Below are 16,269 nucleotides of genomic sequence, written 5' to 3'. Positions count from 1 at the left end.
GAGCCGTTTCAGTTGAGTGGGCAGGCCGAAATCCAGATTGCAGTGGGTCTAGTAGTGAGTTGGCATTGAGGTACTGGGTCAGGCGTTTGTGAACCAGACGCTCAAGGAGTTTTGAGGCGAAGGGGAGGAGGGAGATCGGGCGGTAGTTGGAGGGTAGCGAGGGGTCGAGGGAGGGTTTCTTGAGCAGAGGCAGTACAGTGGCCTGCTTGAAGTCTGAGGGGAAGGTGCCTGTGGATAGGGAGAGGTTAAACATGGTAGTGAGGACTGGGGCCAGATCCGTGAAGGGAGGCTGAAGTAGATCAGAAGGGATAGGGTCAAGGGGGGAGGTAGTGGTATGGGAAGTCTGCAGTAGGTGGTTGACCTCCTCAGTGGTAGTAGGAGTGAAGGAGGTGAGGGGAGGATAGGGTGGAGAAGGAGTAGGTTGTGAGCAGGTGGGAGGTGAAGATTGAAGATTGGATATTTCCTGACGGATGGAGACTATTTTGTTGGTGAAGTGGGTGGCTAAATCTGTGGCAGAGAGGGAGGAAACAGAAGGTGGGGGGGTGGGTTTAAGCAGGGAGTTGAAGGTGCTAAAAAGACGCCGGGGATTGGAAGCTTGTGCTCCGATGAGCTTGGTAAAGTATTCCTGCTTCGCATGAGCAAGGGCAGTGTGGAACTGCTGCAGGTTAGTCTTGTACTGTAGGAAATCCTGCTTTAGTCGAGTTTTCCGCCATTTTCGTTCAGTGGCGCGTGTTTCCCTCTGGAGGTTGCAAGTATGGGTAGTGCGCCAGGGCTGGGGGTTAGGGGGTCGGTTGCGGCGGAATATTGGTGGAGCAGCTTTCTCTAGGGCTGATGAGAGAATTTGGTGATACTGAGCTGCAGCAAGATTAGGACAGGTTAGGGTGGGGAGAGTGGAGGATAGGCCATGGAGGGAGTCAGCAAGGACGCCAGGGTTGAGCTTGCGTAGGTCTCGCTGCCATCTCCCAGGTGGGTGGGCGGGTAGTTTGGAGGTGCCTTCCGTGAGGAAGTTGAAGGCGAGAAGGTAATGGTCTGAGGGTGGAAATGGTGCGATGTCGAGGTCTGCAATGGTGGTGGATTTAGTGAATATAAGGTCGAGAGTGTGACGTGCAGTGTGAGTGGGGGCGTTGGTGTGTTGTACTAGGCCATGTGAGTTGGCTATGGTGAGTAGCCGGGTCGCAACAGAGTTCTTGGGTTCATTGATGGGTATATTGAAATCCCTGAGGATGATGGTGGGGAGGTCAGAGGAGAGGATGTGTGGGAGCCAGGAGGCAAGGTTGTCGAGAAATTGTCGTGTGGAGCCCGGAGGGCGGTATAAGACTGCAACAATGGCTGGGAGGGGATTGTAGAGGCGGATAGTGTGGGCCTCAAATGATGTGAATTGTAGGGAGGAAGGTGGAGTGAGGACACGGAATGTGCAGGATGGGGAGAGGAGCAGACCCACCCCTCCCCCGGTCCTGTTGTCTGGTCTGGGGGTGTGACTGAGGTGAAGCCCCCCGTATGAGAGGGCAGCCTCTGCGGCAGAGTCAGAGGGGGTGAGCCATGTCTCAGTGAGTGCGAGGATGGTGAGGGATTTGGAGAGGAAGAGGTTGTGGACCTCTGTAAGTTTATTGCGGACGGATCTGGCATTCCAGAGACCGCAGGGTAGGGGGAGCATGTGCTTGTGAGTGGGATGGATGGAAATGAGGTTGGGGCGAGGATGGGTGTTGAAGTTATTTGTGGACACTGGACAGAGAGCTGTGAAGCGGGTCAGCAGGGGATGCTTGTCTGGCAGCAGGCTGTGGCCCAGGGTTAGGCGATATATCACCAGCAGCAAGTAAGAGTAGGAGGGAGAGAGTAAGCAAATGTGAATGGGATTTAAATGTTTGTGAAGTTTTTGAGCTGCTGGAGGGAGAGAGAGATTTCAGGAGAGCTAACAGTTTATGAGAAGCTGAGTAAGGTGAGCAAAGCAGAGCAGATGAAATGAATATGGAGTGAGGTACACGGGGAGGATGCATATTGCAATGCAACTTGTAGATGTTTGCAGACAGGCAGAACATAAGAAAAAGTGCAGTAAACATGGTAAGTGTCAATGATTATCAGCAGGAAATTTCCAACTCCTAAACAGTTTATATGAGTATGCAGTTAGTGCAAGCAAACCTGTGTACATAAAGAGTCTACTTGGTAGTGCAACATATGTCCAGCAGTGGCATTTTGAGCAACAGCATTGGAGGCAGTTGTGGATGCAGAGTAGTAGTTTCCAGCAGAATCCTTTGGCTGTTGATTCCTGTTTGAATTCCTGGGTGAATTCTTGGTAAATTCTTGGTAAGTTGTTGCAAAGCACTTTGTAATAAATGGCACTTAGGAATTAAATGGCACCAAATGACCTAGGCCACAAGTGACCTTCTTGCAGCGTTTAAATAGGTATGATAGCTGCCATGGCTGAAATGGAAGTGATTCTCAATTAGAAATTGAGAAAACAGTTCAGCTGGGGATGGGAGTGGCTACCAAATACATACATAAGTAGAAAATGATCCGCAACGTTGTCTTCACCAGATTCTTTATTTAGGACATATCCTCAGTACAGCCAAAAGACCTCATAGCTAACATGTTTCGGACCAGAGTCCTTAGTCATAGCTACTATACGGCTCTCACTGTCAGACTTAAAAAGGAGGATGGAGCAATTGGGGGTGGGGTAGTTACTGCACAGAAGGGTGGAAAGCCAAAGCTCAAAACCAAACCCCCAAACTCAAATCCTCTCACTGTTAAACAAATAAAATCAAACAGCAAAATTTAAAATACACATAGAGCACATAAGGAAGGAGTCACAGGTTAGACTGGAACCTCTCCTTCCTTATGTGCATGATACAGCTTTTTCATTGTCCTTGTATATGTACAATTATACTTCTCAGTGGCAGTGTCTGAAGACTCTGGGAGGAGCGTGCGTAACTAATACACAATTTGCAAGGAGAAAAAAGAGTGAGGGAGGAAATTATGACAGGATTAGCTTCATTCAAAGGTAACCAAGGTGGAAACTGTCTAGAATAAGATTTTCTTCTTTTCCTTTATAAAATTAACAGAAATCATAACATGGACTGTGCAATACATCTGTTATGTAAGTAGAACTATTATTTATCTACGTATGTATGTGTTTTTTATTTCTAGGTTAGCATGGGTGTCATTTGTTCTTTTCTTCTAGGTATACTATATACTGTATATGGGACTGCAGCATGGCCTAAATGTAGCATTTGTTTATTTGACGTATCAGAGCACATACAATGACACTAGATGATTAAAGCAAATGTGTAATGAAAAAAAAAGTCACATGCTCACCAGCGCTGTTCCTTTTTTGAATTGGCCCCTCCAGGAGCATACGTACAGTATATGTACACCGCTGGTGAGCTGAGCGCAGGGTGAGCTGAATGATGGCTCACCCTGCTGCCGCTCAAATCCCCGGCGTCGTAGAATACTATTCCAAGTTGTCGCAACTCAGAGCGAGATGTAATTTAGGGGCCGGCAATCACCATAGCGCCGCGCACAGTATATTACTGCTATGGGGCACCTAGTTTCGGCACTCAGCACTGAGCGCTATGCTCTAACTCCACCTGCTTCGACTCCAGGAGCCCTTGGAAAGCATCAGAAGCATTCACGTCCCCAAGTGATTCTGAAGTTGGGTGCGAGTCTGTGCTCATGCATGCGCAGTATGAGCTGCCCGTCTTTGGAAGCACTCAGGGACACGAGTGCTTCTAAAGCTTTCTGAGTATCCCCAAATGTGTATTCGACCAGTAGGTCCAATATGTGTAACCAGAGTGGCAGCACTGGAACGAGGACACCATGAGAGGGCCAGGAAGGCTCTACAGGATCCAGAGTCTTCCCTCTCCATAGATGAGTATGTGAGGGTTTTTTTTGTTGTTGTTTTTTGCTACAGTTTAACTTTTGAGGATAGATGTGCTTGTAAAGCACACTATTTAAAAAAAACCCTCTTTCAGTCCCCTCATATGAGACAACAAATTTCAGGTATCTTTTACTGATCTGCATTCAGCCCCCACATCCAGAAGGCTAAAGCTCAAATCTTTGGTTACAACAGCAAAGGCCTACTCAGAGCAGCCACCGGGGGGGGGGGGGGGGGGGTGTCAACTGACACTGCAGTGAGGGGCCCAGGACTCATGGGGGCCCTGGTACAGGTATGAAGGAGGCACTCAACAGGTGATGATTAAACATGCGTTTAATATAATAGCTTAACACGACATGTTTACAGGGTTTCCCCTTTTCTCAGGCCTCCTGCCCCCCCAAGTGCTGGAAGGGCCGCATGTGCTGGCTGTGGGCCTGTGGCTCACTAACCAGCACGCCGCGTTCCAGCACTGAGAGAAGAGTGGCATCAGCGCTTGAATGTGGGGAGCAGATGAGTGAGCCCGCTACAGCGGACTTTCTATACTAGGGCACCACCTATATCTGGCTACAGGCTACCTATACTGGGCCACCACCTATACCTGGCTACCTATACTGGGGCTGGAACCACCTATACCTAGCTACATAGGTATACATACTGAGGACACCACCTGTACCTGGCTACTTATACTGGGGCGCCTATAGCTTGCTACCTATACTCGGGACACCTGTACCTGGATAACCTATACTGGTGCACCACCTATACCAGGCTACCTATACTGGGGGGGCAACTATACTTGGCTACCTATACTAGGGCTGGAACCACCTATACCTAGCTACCTATACTGGGGCACCACCTATACCTGGCTATCTATACTGGGGCACCACCTATACTTGGCTACCTTTACTGAGGGCACCACCTGTACCTGGCTACCTATAGTGGGGCACCACCTATACTTGGCTACTTATACTGGGGTGCCTATAGCTTGCTACCTATACTGGGGGCACCTGTACCTGGCTAACCTATACTGGTGCACCACCCATACCAGGCTACCTATACTGGAGGCAACTATACCAGGCTATCTATACCGGGGCACCACCTATAGCTGGCTACTGGGGGTACCTATACCTGGCTACCTATACTAGGGGCTCCTATGCATGGATACCTATACTGGAGGCACCTATACCTGACTAGGGCAGGGGATGAGCTGAGACAGAAGGGGACAAGAAGTAATACAGGGGGATTAAAGAGGCACAGGGGAAACAGAGGCAGACAAAAGAGGTGCAGGGAGAAAAGAGATGAGACGGGAACATGAGTTCACACAGAGGGACACAAAAGAGGCACAAACTGAGGTGAAACAGAGGGGGACAAAAGAGGCACAGGAAGAAAAGAGGGGGACAAAAGAGAACGGATAAAGGATAAGAGTGGACCTACAAGTCCCTATCTCATTTGTTAACCAGGGACTCCCTGTACTTTACTAGTATTTGGCCCCACCCACAACATGCCATGGTCATGGTAAGTGTCGGAGTCATGCACATTTTTCGCCGCAGCGAACTTCGCGCACGCACACGGGGGTGGGGTGGCTAGTGGGCGGGCACAGCAACAAGTGGGTGGGCCCAGGGAGGGGGGGCCCAGGCCTAATAGTGTGTAAGGGGCCCAAAAATTTAGTAGGTAAGTCAAGGTAATTAATATGTTTGAGAAAAGAGTAAAATGTATACTCACAAACACGGGTTACCTCCAGGTAACCACTGTTATAAGCAGGTGAGGAGATTGACCTGTCCCCACTCAGGATTAAGAAGTCGCTCTCTGTAGACATGAAAAGAAGGGGTATCCCCCTCCACCAAAAGTGGATATATAATGTGTTATAGACTGAACAGAGGCGCCAAAAGAATAAAAACAATATTTAAAATGTTAAAAATTGCTTAGGAGGCAGTGGTGGACTTACCTCCCTCAAGCAGACACAGGAAAGCTGTGTAATTCAACATAGGAAAAATTGTAATGGTATACTCCAAAGGGTTTAGTACAACGCGTTTCGCAGGTCTACACCCGCTTCATCAGGCAGTATAAAGTAGGAGCACACAGCAACGTAATGTCAGAGTAACACCTGGCGCCTTTGTTAAGGCGCCAGATGTTACTCTGACATTACGTTGCTGTGTGCTCCTACTTTATACTGCCTGATGGAGCGGGTGTAGACCTGCGAAACGCGTCGCGTTGTACTAAACCCTTTGGAGTATACCATTAAAATGTTTCCTATGTTGAATTACACAGCTTTCCTGTGTCTGCTTGAGGGAGGTAAGTCCACCACTGCCTCCTAAGTAATTTTTAACATTTTAAATATTGTTTTTATTCTTTTGGCGCCTCTGTTCAGTCTATAACACAACTAATGGAATTAATTCTAAAACAAAGACTGCTTTATCTGACATTAGCTACTAAAAGACCTATACACAGAAAACAAATAAGCCGTGCCACTAACTTTCTGCCAGACTCAGTGGTCGACTTGTGTTCCTCTACCATGGTTAACAAGATGCCTGGGTTCATGGACCATGCCATGTTCATGAACCATGGTCAATGAGATGTTTAGGTTCATGTACCTTGGTCAAGGAGATGCTTGGGTTTATGTACCTTGTCATGTCCATGAACCATGGTCAACAAGTAATCATTTCAAGTTGATTTAAATTGTATATTCCAAATGTACACAGCTTGGACTAGGATGAATCAAAATCATCATCTGCAGCATTTCATTGGTCTGATACAAAGATGAATAATTTGCATGTAATAAATATCAGTTTTGCATAAACCTATCTCCTTGGCCATTCCTTTTAGAGAAAACATATCCAAATTGCTTAAAGAGGAACTTTACCAAATGATGGAAGTAGAGGGAAAAAATAAATCAATACATTGGAAAGGGAGGCGTTAAAAAGCTATAAGATAGATCAAGGGGAAAAAATGATATTTGCTGTGTAATTTGTTCATGTTGTTTGATCCACAATGAGCCTACAGATAATCATCTCTACTGCTGGCAGACAAGAAAAGAAAACACAGCACCAACTGCCATCGGGCCGCGCCCAATGGTCAAGTGCCTGTTATTCTATGGGTGGGGCTTTTTACTAGTACTATTTGCTTGGCAGTTGGAAACAGCCATTATTTCCCACAATGCAATGAGGTTCACAGACAGGATACTCTGTGGGAGGAGTTTCACCACAGTATCATCCATACAGGACTTCCCTGATGATATATTCGAGGAAAGGTAAAGATTTCTTGTGGGAAAGGAAGAAATCAGCTACTGGTTAGGATGAAGTTCAATTCTGGGTAAAAAGTTCTTCTGTAAACTATGGACAGTCACACGTCTCTGCCCAGAACTCAGATTCAAAGTCAACAGTTTACAGTCATCATGTATTTGTCCGTATAATGGCAAAATGAAAATACAGATAAAAATGTTTTTTTGCATAAAGTTTTTTTTTTCCTTGCCAGCACTTTTCAATCAGCGGCGAGCTCTGCGCATCCTATTTACTGTGTACTTTCCGATTCACAGCTCAGGCCTTCTGCAATTCTCAGGGTAGTCAGAGAGTGGCTGCAGCGCATCTGGCTCCCAGCCCTGTGATAACAGCGCATAAAGCTTTTAAGGACAGGTCATCTATGAGGAGTTTAGACAGTTTCCGCTTGTCTGCTCACTTTATCCACTGTATCAACCGAGTCTTAAGTTTATTTTTATAGACTACTTCTGGATTCTCGGTTAGAGTTTACAGGAGGGCGAGAGAACTGCGTGAGAATTAAAATGATGTTGAAATAAAGATAAGCAGCCATTTTGTTGCTAAGGAACCGTCTCAGTACTGGATGAGGAGCACTTGGGAAAAGATCAGTTGCAGACAGGAATGATTTTATGCAAGAAAGCCTGTCATTAAAATTTACACTTCAGTCATTTTACAGCGCAACTTAGCATTGCTAAGACACACTGGGGCCTATTTATAATGGTTGCCATTCTTTGATTGACAGCAGAAATAATTGCGTTTTTTACATCACTGCATTTATAAAAGTCACAAATATTGGTAAATATTTATAAAAGGGGTGATCAGAGAAAACACATAGGGACATATGCGATTGTCTTTTTCTCCTGAGTTATCTCCTAGGACTAGGAGATATGTTTTATCTTATCTTTAAAATAATTTTTCAGCATTTACAATTGCAAAAGTACCTAAAAATTGGTCAAAAAGTACTATCATAATTATGTTATAATATTTTATTGCTTTTATTATTTTATTGCTTGCTAGTAATTTAAAAAGCATTTTATGACTCTGGCCCAGATGCATTTTTTTCACCTGAGTTTTCACCTAGGAGATAATTTTTCAACTTCTTTTTCAAATAACTTTTCAGTTGTTTGCAATGGAAAAAATACCGAAACGTAGCTGAAAAGGTATCTTAAAGTGAATGGTTACCGATTAAAAAAAAGAAAAGTCAGATACTCACCTAAGGAGAGGGAAGGCTCGGTCCTAATGAGCCTTCCATTTCCTCTCCTGGTGCCCGGTGTATCCTCCATTCAAATCCCCCGCCGCGGGGGACTTCGGAAGTCTTCGGGAGCACTCGGGCTCCCGAAGACGGGCCGCTTCTTACTGCGCACGCGCGAGTGCATCATAGGCCCGCGCGAGTGCGCCAGAGTGGGCACTCACGCATGCGCAGTATGGATCGGCCCGTTTTTGGAAGCCCGAGTGCTCCCGAAGACTTCCGAAGCGGCAGTATTTGACCAAACTGGTCGAATACTGCAACGGGGGATCGTGAGCGGGACCGGGCACCAGGAGAGGAGAGGGAAGTCTCATTAGGACCGAGCCTTCCCTCTCCTTAGGCTTTAAAATTATTTTCAGTATTTGCTTGCTTGCTGGTGGCTTAACGGCATTTTAATGATGATATGTGAAAATATGACCTAGGAGAAAAAGTTAATTGCATATGGGCAATGAGTTCTCATGAGTTTTCTCCTAAGTTATATTTTCAAACTTGCCGCCTTTTGAACCCCCAGCAAGCACTGAAAATACTTGAAATAGTTTTGATAGTACTTTTCCATCTACTTTTTGATACTTTTTCAATTGCAAATTGCTGAAAAGTTATTCTAAATAGAGGAAAATTATCTCCTAAGGGAAAAAGTTAATTGCTTATGGGCCCTTGTCATAAAATGCCTTTTAACCCGCCACCAGCAAGCAAGAAAATACTAATCATTAATTTATTTTGATAGTACTTTTTCACCAATTTTTATGTACTTTTTCAATTGTAAAATGCTTAAAAGTTATTAACAAGTATATGCAAATTATCTCCTGGGAGCTAACTCAGGAGAAAAAAGTTAATTGCATATAGGCCATGATGGAGAGAAAAGAAAAATGAGACAGGAGAGAAACGGGAGAGATAATGAAAACATTTCCGAAGATTTCACTAATGCTGTATGACACAAATCCGCATGAAGATTGTGTACAAATTGTTTCCAGAATGGCAGTGGGAAGCTTTGGTATTGATCCGAAAGGATTTCACATAATGGGGCCTTTGTAGAAAGCCTGATCACCACAGAACGTCCATGATTTCTGTATATAGAACTTTTCAGGTCACCAGATTTTAAAAGGGCTTAAAGGAACCCTAGCAGAAAAAATGTTTTTCTTGAACCCCTCTCCCTCCACACACACACACCCTTAAAAACAAGTATAATACATTCCATAGATATTAATGTCAAAATACATTTTTTATAGTGGGTTTTGTGTTTATACATTTGCTACAATGTACCATTAACGTATCGATGCTGTTGGACCGTTGGATCAGCTTATCTCCCCCCCCCCCCCCCCCCCAAAAAAAAAAAGATGTTTGTGGCCATGACAGGATGTGGGCAGAGTTTCCAGCCCAACGGCCCAAGTTTTAAAGAAAACCTATACTGAAAATTAAAAGTCAAAATAACCATACACAAGTCATACTTACCTGCTGTGTAGTCTACTCCTCAATCTCTTTCTCCTCTCCTGAGTCCTGTTTGTCCAATGTGATCAATGGAATTCTCCATCCTCCATTTTGAAAATGGCCATTACCCCATAACAGCTTCCTGGTCAGCACACAGTTAAACTGTAATATCGTCCACTTGAGCCATAGGGAAACATGGACACATCAGTTCTCCTCTCAGCTGTAACTGACAGCAACTGATATATAACTGACAGCAACTGATATATTTCAGTTCTGACAAAATGTTGTCAGAACTGGAAGGGATCATTGTCAGAAGAAAATGGTGAGCTTCTGAGAGGAACTGATGGCAAGGTAACTATGTAATGTTCATTTGAAGTTACCTCATGTGTTTATTTTAAAATTTTTTACTCAGTACAGGTTCCCTTTAAGGCAAAATTACTCTAAAACTTGCTGCTCAACATTTTATTGGTATGTACCCCTTATAAAACCCTGTACTCACCAAGTACCCCCTAGCATGGTAAACACTATCACAGGTACCCTTGACAAATATATATTTAATCGTAGTACATGATAATTGGTTTTAAACAGTTTCTAAACATCTACTATTGCTTTTAATTAGCTAAAACACTAATTTGGTGTTGTTTAACCTATTTTGGTTCCTGGACGTAGAAACTACGTCCAGGAACCATGCGCGCTACCGTGCGCTCCCGCGGCCGATCGCGCGCGTGCACGCGCACTTCCGGACGCGGATTCGGTAGCCACGGAATCAATGTATCGGGCTATGGTGCCCGATCACTGATTCCTCTCCCCCGCTGAAAAAGCGACAGCTTCTCTCAGAAGCTGTGCTTTTTCTGGCCGTTGCCTCCCCCCTGCGTCACTCTAAGCGTGTGTTACGCTTAGAGTGACATCATGTAAACAAACTCATGGCCGCCATCTTGTGGCCAATAAGTAAAACTACAACTAAAAGTAAAAAAAATTAAAAACAACACACAATTACATTATAAAACTATAGTTTACATCCCACCCTCCCAAAAATACCCAAATAAAATGTTTAATATAAAAAAAAAAAAACATGTAAATATTTACCTAAGGGTCTAAACTTTTTAAATATCAATGTAAAGATGAAATATTTCTATATTTTTTTTATTTTAAACTTGTAAATAGTGATAGATGCAAAACGGAAAAAATGCACCTTTATTTCCAAATAAAATATTGTCGCCATACATTGTGATAGGGACATAATTTTAACGGTAAAATAACCGGGACATATGGGCAAATACAATATGTGAGTTTTAATTATGGAGGCATGTATTATTTTAAAGCTATAATGGCTGAAAACTGAGAAATAATGATTTTTTTCCGTTTTTTTGTTATTCTTCCTGTTAAAATGCATTTACAGTAAAGTGGCTCTTAGCAAAATGTACCCCCCAAAGAAAGCCTAATTGGTGGCGGAAAAAACAAGATATAGATCAGTTCATTGTGATAAGTAGTGATAAAGTTATAGGCTAATGAATGGGAGGTGAACATTTCCTTAAGTGAAAACGACGGAACGCGAATGGGTTAAATAAGATTTATCATATTCTAAAACTTTTGGTTATTCTTGGTTAAGTATATCAAGCACGAGTACCCAGTGGAGCCATCAGAAGTACCCTCTGGGGTACGCATACTACATGCTGAGAACTTAGGCTCTAAAAGACAATGCCCCCCAGAAACAAAAAACAAAACAGCGTTTCCCCCATGTAGTGGTGGAATGAAGGCAGTTCTGGAGGCCAAAACAGTTCAGACTCAATACCAACAAGACATACCTAACAAAATGGACAGCAAAATCTATCAATCATCCTCTGCACATGATTGGATGTTACAAGCAAGGCTATTGTGTGCCACACACAGGGAAATATGGCTCTGAGCAGATAATTAGACATGGCCAATGTGCACTAAATGGTTATGACAGAGCAGATAAAACTGACGCCAGCCATACTGTGCTATTCATTTTTATTTTTTTGTTTCAGTAATATGTGGAATGTCATTGTGACAATTGACAATCCAATTTAATCTGTGCCCAATACCCCAGGAAGTATCGGCTGGTTAACTGCCAAAATAGTAAGGTACCAGTCAGCCTCCCTTCTCACCAGCCACCCTCCCTTCACTGTTTTGTCAGACTTTGCAACTGGTGTTCATTAAATGCTTTTGAAAACAAAGTAAAACATGAGAGCCTCCATGAGGAGATGGACTAGTCCAAAACCTTTCAGTTCTGTCAGAGTTTAACTACTTACTTTTTTTTCCAGAGTGCTCCTTTAATGACAGAAACACCACCAACCCCCATCCCCTCCATGTGCAAGACAACACAGCCATGTTTCCAAAAGTTTACCAAATTCTGTGGCCACCCCCCACTGCTTGTCGCGACCCGCACCCAGCTCGGCAGCCATCAATGAGTGCAAGTTGCGGCAAGCAGGTGGGGGTGGTCACAGAGCTCATAAAATAAACACTGATAACACATGAACTCAGATGGGGGAATATGGGATGTGGGACATTAAATTAGATTGGGAGGAGTTTGCCCTTTTTTTTAAGTGTACCTGAACTTTTGCACTGGACAGAAGGGAAACAAAGAGAAATGCACTCTGTATGTATTTAGAGAGTTTAGCCTGTCTAATATCCCCTCATCTGTGACTAATCACCACTGTAATTTGATCTCTCAGCTGCGTCAGCTGACTGCCTCGGCAGATTAGCTAATTTGTAAACACAGGGTATTAACCCTATGTCTGCTTCCATGAAGGCAGGAAGCAGACACACTGCAGATTTATTGCAGGATTTGTATCAGCTGTAACAAATAAATATTTTTCTTTAAAAGTTATTACACTGTTGCTCATCTTTTAGGCCTGGTGCACACCAAAACCCGCTAGCAGATCCGCAAAATGCTAGCAGATTTTGAAACGCTTTTTCTTCTTTTTCTGTAGCGCTTCAGCTAGTGTTTTGTGTAGCGGTTTTGGTGTAGTAGATTTCATGTATTGTTACAGTAAAGCTGTTACTGAACAGCTACTGTAACAAAAAAACGCCTGGCAAACCGCTCTGAAGTGCCGTTTTTCAGAGCGGTTTGCGTTTTTCCTATACTTTACATTGGAGGCAGAAACGCATCCACAATCCAAAAAATGCCTCACCACGGGAGTATGCGTTTCTGCAAAACGCCTCCCGCACTAATGTGACCCAGCCCATTGAGATACATTACCCTAGCGTATCCGCAGCCGCAAGCGGATCGCAAAACGCAGCCGAACCGCTCTGGTGTGCACTAGGCCTTAGAGCAGAAAGGAAGTTCTGAGTTCAGTTCTGCTTTAAGATTTGAGATAAACAAACCTCCATATATCCCCACACCGCTCATAGAGAGACTTGCATTCTGTCCAGCTCTGCCTACCGCTACTAATTATCCGTCTAATGAAATCGCAGGACAGTTTATTGGGCTTCTTTGCTTAGTTTCTCCTTTGCCCTCTTGTTATGGATTGTTGTTTAGTGCGGATTTTTTCCAATACCAGAAGATGTTTCTTAATGGATATGAATCAAAGGCTCCTTCCATTACGTTTGTGCGCCGCACAGAGCCTTGTACTAGGAGATGCAGGGAGGTAACAACGGCTGCATTAGACTAAATCTAATTATGCAGATTCATGTCTTTTATTTAAACAAGTATTGATAAACTATTCCGAGTTCTTTGGGTATCGCTAGGTAACCTGAAACACAAACGCACTCTTATTAGTTTTGTAAAAAGTGCGCTATACATCAAACCATGGGTTTAATAATGGCTTTCCTGGCATAGATTTTCTTCAGTTAAGACATTCAGCTAATTTTCAATCATGGTGCAATAACATAGCAATTTATTAAGTGCGTCAGCATTCTGCAGATGTTCTGTCTCATAACATTTTGCAGAGCTATGGAACATTTTCTCTCTCCTTCTGAGAATGGTTGAGGCAAACGTTATTTGGATGAATTGCACAGGCATGAAATAACTTTATTTACTGCTTTAAAGCATGACACTTCCTTCAAATAATGTTTTAAAGAGAATCTGTACTTTAAAATGTTTACACCAAAAATCATACCATTCTATTCATTATGTTCTTCTGTGCCCCTCTGTGCTGTTTCTTCCACTCTCTGCTGCAATCCTGGCTTGAAATTGCCAGTTTTAGGCAGTGTTTACAAACAAACTAACCACCTTGTGATAGGCTCACATAAGCAGAGTGTGTGAGTCATACAGAGCCTGCAGGGGGCCTGCAGAGGGTGTGTATAGCTTCTACCAATCACAAGCAGCACAGCACATTCCACACATTCAAGCCTTAGCCCGACAGAGCCGACAGAAGGAAACAGATTAGATCATATAACAGAGATAACACAGCCACTGTTAATTAGGAAAGGCTGCAGTAAGCCAGAGCACATTAGAACAGGCAAAGGAACTTATAGGATGGAAGAACTAAGGCTGAACATTTTGTTACAGAGTCTCTTTAAATAAACGTTTAAATGGACTCATCTTGTTAACCACTTGCCGACCGCCCACAGCCCATGGGCGGCGGCAAAGTGGACGCCTAAAGGACCGCAATACGCCTTCAGGCGGCGCGTCCTTTAGGCATGCCGGGGGAGCGATCGCGTCATTGATGACGCGCGCTTCCCCCGGCAACTGGCTCCGCCCACCCGCCGTAACATCCCGCCGGCCATACGGAAGCGCCGGCGGGATGTTAACCCCGCGATCGCCGCTACAAAGTGTATAATACACTTTGTAATGTATACAAAGTGTATTATACAGGCTGCCTCCTGCCCTGGTGATCCCAGTGTCCGAGGGACCACCAGGGCAGGCTGCAGCCACCCTAGTCTGCACCCAAACACACTGATCTGCCCCCCCCCCCGCCCACTGATAGCCCACAGCACCCCTCAGACCCCCCCCCCCTGCCCACCCCCCAGACCCCTGTTTGCACCCAATCACCCCCCTAATAACCCATCAATCACTCCCTGTCACTATCTGTCAACGCTATTTTTTTTTATCCCCCCCCCCTGCCCCCTGCCCCCTCCTGATCACCCCCCCACCCCTCAGATTCTCCCCAGACCCCCCCCCAGACCCCCCCCCCCCCTGTGTACTGTATGCATCTATCTTCCCTGATAACCTGTCAATCACCCGTCAATCACCCATCAATCACCCATCAATCACCCCCTGTCACTGCCACCCAACAATCAGCCCCTAACCTGCCCCTTGCGGGCAATCTGATCACCCACCCACACCAATAGATCGCCCGCAGATCCGACATCAGATCACCTCCCAAATCCATTGTTTACATCTATTCTCTCCTCTAAACACCCACTAATTACCCATCAATCACCCCCTATCACCACCTGTCACTTTTACCTATCAGATCAGACCCTAATCTGCCCCTTGCGGGCACCCAATCACCCGCCAACACGCTCAGATTGCCCTCTGACCCCCCCTTATCAATTCGCCAGTGCATTAATTACATCTGTTCTTCCCTGTAATAACCCACTGATCACCTGTCAATCACCTGCCAATCACCTATCACCCATCAATCACCCCCTGTCACCCCCTGTCACTGCCACCCATCAATCAGCCCCTAACCTGCCCCTTGCGGGCAATCTGATCACCCACCCACACCATTAGATCGCCCGCAAACCCGCCGTCAGATTACCTCCCAAATGTATTGTTTACATCTGTTATCTTCTCTAAACACCCACTAATTACCCATCAATCACCCATCAATCACCCCCTATCACCACCTGTCACTGTTACCTATCAGATCAGACCCTAAGCTGCCCCTTGCGGGCACCCAATCACCCGCCCACACGCTCAGATTGCCCTCAGACCCCCCCCCCCTTATCAATTCACCAGTGCATTAATTACATCTGTCCTTCCCTGTAATAACCCACTGATCACCTGTCAATCACCTGCCAATCACCTATCACCCATCAATCACCCCCTGTCACTGCCACCCAACAATCAGCCCCTAACCCGCCCTTGCGGGCAAACTGATCACCCACCCACACCAATAGATCGCCCGCAGATCCGACATCAGATCACCACCCAAGCGCAGTGTTTCCATCTATTCTCTCCTCTAAACACCCACTAATTACCCATCAATCACCCCCTATCACCACCTGTCACTGTTACCCATCATATCAGACCCTAATCTGCCCCTTGCGGGCACCCAATCACCCGCCTACACGCTCAGATTGCCCTCAGACCCCCCCTTATCAATTCGCCAGGGCATTATTTACATCTGTCCTTCCCTGTAATAACCCACTGATCACCTGTCAATCACCTATCAATCACCCATCAATCACCCCCTGTCACTGCCACCCATCAATCACCCGCTGTCACTGCCACCCATCAATCAGCCCCTAACCTGCCCCTTGCGGGCAATCTGATCACCCACCCACACCAATAGATCGCCTGCAGATCCGACGTCCGATCACCTCCCAAGTGCAGTGTTCACATCTGTTCT

At 45.1% G+C, this 16,269-nt stretch overlaps 1 long non-coding RNA gene across 2 annotated transcripts in view; it reads left to right on the top strand.

Annotated features, from left to right (window-relative positions):
- LOC137518219 (uncharacterized) overlaps positions 1-16,269 on the top strand; it is a 97,013-nt gene that overhangs the window by 5,854 nt on the left and 74,890 nt on the right. For both annotated transcript variants that reach the window (XR_011020758.1, XR_011020759.1), the window contains exon 2: positions 3,057-3,091. This is a non-coding gene — a long non-coding RNA (uncharacterized lncRNA). The remainder of the gene's footprint in view (positions 1-3,056; positions 3,092-16,269) is intronic.

Source organism: Hyperolius riggenbachi, chromosome 5 (assembly GCF_040937935.1).
Source record: "Hyperolius riggenbachi isolate aHypRig1 chromosome 5, aHypRig1.pri, whole genome shotgun sequence".
Lineage (NCBI taxonomy): Eukaryota > Metazoa > Chordata > Amphibia > Anura > Hyperoliidae > Hyperolius > Hyperolius riggenbachi.
Note: the sequence above shows the minus strand (reverse complement) of the source record. Positions and strands in the feature narration are given on the sequence as shown.